General features: G+C 40.9%; 1 protein-coding gene across 6 annotated transcripts in view; it reads left to right on the top strand.

Moving 5' to 3' along the window:
* Positions 1-4801, top strand: part of PIP5K1B (phosphatidylinositol-4-phosphate 5-kinase, type I, beta) — a 533355-nt gene that overhangs the window by 152512 nt on the left and 376042 nt on the right. For all 6 annotated transcript variants that reach the window (XM_010860667.1, XM_010860666.1, XM_010860662.1 and 3 more), the window contains one exon: positions 1508-1612. The gene's annotated coding sequence lies outside the window, so the exon portion shown is untranslated. The remainder of the gene's footprint in view (positions 1-1507; positions 1613-4801) is intronic.

Here is a 4801-nt window from a genome sequence, read left to right as displayed (position 1 = left end):
TGCACTCAATATGCCAGCAAATTTGGAAAACTCAGCAGTGGCCACAGGACTGGAAAAGGTCAGTTTTCATTCCAATCCCAAAGAAAGGCAATGCCAAAGAATGCTCAAACTACCACACAATTGCACTCATCTCACACACTAGTAAAGTAATGCTCAAAATTCTCCAAGCCAGGCTTCAGCAATATGTGAACCATGAACTTCCAGATGTTCAAGCTGGTTTTAGAAAAGGCAGAGGAACCAGAGACCAAATTGCCAACATCCGTTGGATCATGGAAAAAGCAAGAGAGTTCCAGAAAAACATCTATTTCTGCTTTATTGACTATGCCAAAGCCTTTGACTGTGTGGATCACAATAAACTGTGGAAAATTCTGAAAGAGATGAGAATACCAGACCACCTGACCTGCCTCTTGAGAAATTTGTATGCAAGTCAGGAAGCAACAGTTAGAGCCGGACATGGAACAACAGACTGGTTCCAAATAGGTAAAGGAGTACATCAGGGCTGTATATTGTCACCATGCTTATTAAACTTCTATGCAGAGTACATCATGAGAAACGCTGGACTGGAAGAAGCACAAGCTGGAATCAAGATTGCCGGGAGAAATATCAATAGCCTCAGGTATGCAGATGACACCACCCTTATGGCAGAAAGTGAAGAGGACCTAAAAAGCCTCTTGATGAAGGTGAAAGAGGAGAGTTAAAAAGTTGGCTTAAAACTAAACATTCAGGAAACGAAGATCATGGCATCTGGTCCCATCACCTCATGGGAAATAGATGGGGAAACAGTGGAAACAGTGTCAGACTTTATTTTTCTGGGCTCCAAAATCACTGCAGATGGTGACTGCAGCCATGAAATTAAAAGACGCTTACTCCTTGGAAGGAAAGTTATGACCAACCTAGATAGCATATTGAAAAGCAGAGACATTACTTTGCCAACCAAGGTTCATTTAGTCAAGGCTATGGTGTTTCCAGTGGTCATGTATGGATGTGAGAGTTGGACTGTGAAGAAGGCTGAGTGCCGAAGAATTGATGCTTTTGAACTGTGGTGTTAGAGAGGACTCTTGAGAGTCCCTTGGACTGCAAGGAGATCCAACCAGTCCATTCTGAAGGAGATCAGCCCTGGGATTTCTTTGGAAGGAATGATGCTGAAGCTGAAACTCCAGTACTTTGGCCACCTCATGCAAAGAGTTGACTCATTGGAAAAGACTCTGATGCTGGGAGGGATTGGGGGCAGGAGGTAAAGGGGACGACAGAGGATGAGATGGCTGGATGGCATCACTGACTCAATGGACGTGAGTCTGAGTGAACTCAGGGAGTTGGTGATGGACAGGGAGGCCTGGCATGCTGCGATTCATGGGGTTGCAGAGAGTCAGACATGACTGAGCGACTGAACAGAACTGTACCATTTTTCTTGATTCCACCTATATGTGTTAATATGAAATATTTGTTTTTCTCTTCCTGACTTACTGCAAGACCTGTGTTAAGCCTTTTCCTTTCCTTCTTTCCCCAGGACTCAGATGTGACCTTGCCCACTCATTCACAGGGAACCTAAAGGCTGACTCCGGCTCCGAGACTTTTCAGCTTACCTTTTCCTGGGAGTCTTCATCTAACAGAGGTAAGATCACCTGTCCTTACATAGCTAGGTATGCGCTTGCTACTTAGTGTTTTAAAACTAAAATACATTTTGTTTAGATGCATACGGTAGTCACCACTTATCCATGGTTTTGCTTTGCATATTTTCAGTTACCCTTGGTCAAAACATTAAATGAAAAATTCCAGAAATAAACAGCCCATAAGTTTTGAACTATGCCCTATTCTGAGTAGATGAGGAAGTCTTGCACCGTCGCACTGGGTCCAGCCCATGTAGTGAATTATCCCTTTGTCCTGTGTATCCTGCTAATTGATCATTCAGTAGCCTTTTGGTTTCAGATGACTGTTGGTGATATCACAAGGCTTGTGTGCAAGTCACACTTATGGTGAAGAATCTGCCTCCAATGAAGGAGACGCAAAAGACACAAGTTCAATCCCTGGGTTGAGAAGATCCAGTGGATCTTGGCAACCCACTCGAGTATTCTTGCCTGGGAAATCCCATGGATAGAGGAGCCTGGTGGGCTACAGTCTATGGGGTCACAAAGAGTCGGACCTGACTGAGCACATGAGCCACAGAGAGCCACAGTGCACAATTTGAATGCAACAAAGAGAAATAGTAAAGTACTTCCTTTGAGTGAAAAAAAAGTGAAAGTTCTTGATTTAATGAGGAAAGGAAAAAATGTATCTGAGGTCGCTAAGATTTATGGAATGAATCTTCTATCAGTGAAATTGTAAAGAAGAAAAATGAAATTCATGCTAGTTTTGCTGTTGCAACTCAAACTGCAAAAGTTATGAGCACAGTGCATGAAGAGTGCTTAGTTGAGATAGAAAAGGCAATAGATTGTACAATAGGTATTTTGAGAGAGAAAGATCACATTTACATAACTTTTACTACAGTAGATTGTTACAGTTGTTCTATTTTATCATTATTTATTGTTAATCTCTTATGGCAATTTATAAATTAAACTGTATCATGGGTATGTATGTATGTATAGGAAAAAACATAATGTATACAGTGTCTGGTACTATCCATGCTCTCAATTGAGCTTCCCTGGTGGCTCAGACAGTAAAGAAACTGCCTCTAATACAGGAGACCTGGGTTCAGTCCCTGGGTTGGGAAAATCCCCTGGAGAAGGGAATGGCTACCCACTCCAGTATTCTTGCTTGGAGAATCCCATGGACCAAAGAGCCTGATGGGCTACAGTCCATGGAGTTGCAGAGTCAGACGTGACTGAGTGACCAGAACTTTCCCCTTTTTTTTTTTTTCATGATCTCAGACATCCACTAGGGGTCTTGTGATGTCCCACCTTCAGAAAAGGCAGACTATTGTGTACACGAGTAGAAATGTTGTAAAGAACAGCAAGGGACTGATTAACCCAAATTAAGGTAAATGTGTACTTGGAGGTGGGGGGAGGAATGTGGTTAAGGAGGGATGTACAAGTGGCCTCTCAAGAGTGGGCAATGATCTGCTTCTTAACCAGGATATACATACATGGATCTTTACTATTTCTCAAACTGTACAGTTTTATACTTTCTAGATGTTTGACATATTTTACAATAAAAACCGTTGAGTAAGTTATAATATTCTGGAACTATCTCAGTGGTTAGAAGACATACTAGTGAATTTATACAGAAGCCAGCCCATCATTTTGACCTCCGTATCCTTTGGCATATTCCCCAAAGTCAGGTGAGGATAGGGAGATAGTAAAGGGAAAAAAACCCCTAACCTAAGAAAAGGCAGGCCACTAGAATCTGACCTTCTCCCCTTACGCCAGAGCTGTGCTTCATTGGACAATAAAGCTCAGCTGCTGCTTTCATGGAACATGAAGATTGGTGGGACAAAGAAACAAGTAAATTTAGGCTCTGCAGGTGGGGAAATGGAGCACACAGAAGGGATCTCTACCTACTAATCATAATGTGAAAATAAGATAGTACCGTATATTTTATAGTGTGTATTATTTTTAAGGGGATTTTTCTACTTTGGGGCTTAAATAGAAGGCTATAGAAATTCTATCTTAAAAAATATGAATAAAGGATCATTCTTGCCTCTTTCTTGTCTCCCACCTCCAACCCTCCCACACATCTACCTCACTTACAGTATTTTGCACATTCTATTGCATCCGCTCACGTGTTTGCCTCTACCATAGATCATAGCCTCTCGAGGGCTGGGCTCTGTCTTACCTTTGTGTCTGATGTACTTGACTCAGGCACTGCTATTTTTCAAGGACTGAGAATCAAGGCTCTCTTACCACGTCCTCTCCCTGCCTGCAGCCCCTTTGGCCCCTTTAGTCTCTTTTGTACCACTGTCCCTTGCTTAATGAAACTCCAGACACTCTGGACCCCTTCCTGTGCCTCAGTCATGCTGAGCTCATTCTCACCCCAGAGCCTTTGCACATGCTGTTGTCTCTTCCTTGAGGGCTCTTGTCTCAGTTTGTTCTTCTTACTCAGGTCTTGGCTTAAATGATGCCCTTTGGGAGAGGTCTTCCACAACCACTGTATTTAATGCCACCTTTTTCTCTGTCTTCTCGCCTGTCCCCTCCATCCTATTAACCTTGACTTATTTTCTCCAGAGCATTTTCACTACTGAAATTTGCTTAATTATTTACTTGTCTATTTATTGTCTTTCTTCTCCATTTCAGCAGGGCTCTTCATTTGTGTGTATGTTTGTTTTTCTTGTTTGTTTTTGTGCTATATCTCTAGTAGCTAAACTATTGCCTGGCCTACAGTAAGCACTCAATCCAGTTTTTGAATAAGTAAATTAATGGATGGTACTGTGTTAAGTATTTATATAACTGAGATGCATAACTGCATCTTGAAGAATTTAGCAATGAACAAAGGTGACTCAAGATTAGTGTGCTAGTTTAATATCTAACACATACCAGGCACTCAATAAATATTTATCCAATGAATAAATATACAGAATATGTAAAGGATTCTTGAAAATCAATTTTAAAATCCCACAAACCAATATATAAGCTGGCAAAGGAAAAACTCCTAGAAGTAATGGGTTTAGCAGAGTTGCAGGATTTGAGGTCAATATATAAAAATCAATTTTATTTCTGTATACTAGCAACTGAAAAGCAATCTTTTTTGTTTTTTAAAAAATTTAGTATATTTCCCCTTTTTCTTTCTTTTTAAAATCAGAGTATAATTGCTTTACAATATTGCATAGTTTCTGCTATACATTGAAAGTCAATCAGCTGTGTGTATACAT

Source organism: Bison bison, unplaced genomic scaffold (genome assembly GCF_000754665.1).
Source record: "Bison bison bison isolate TAMUID 2011002044 unplaced genomic scaffold, Bison_UMD1.0 scf7180017864469, whole genome shotgun sequence".
Classification (NCBI taxonomy): Eukaryota; Metazoa; Chordata; class Mammalia; order Artiodactyla; family Bovidae; genus Bison; species Bison bison.
The sequence above is the reverse complement of the archived record's forward strand: the minus strand, read 5'-3'. Positions and strand labels throughout refer to the sequence as shown.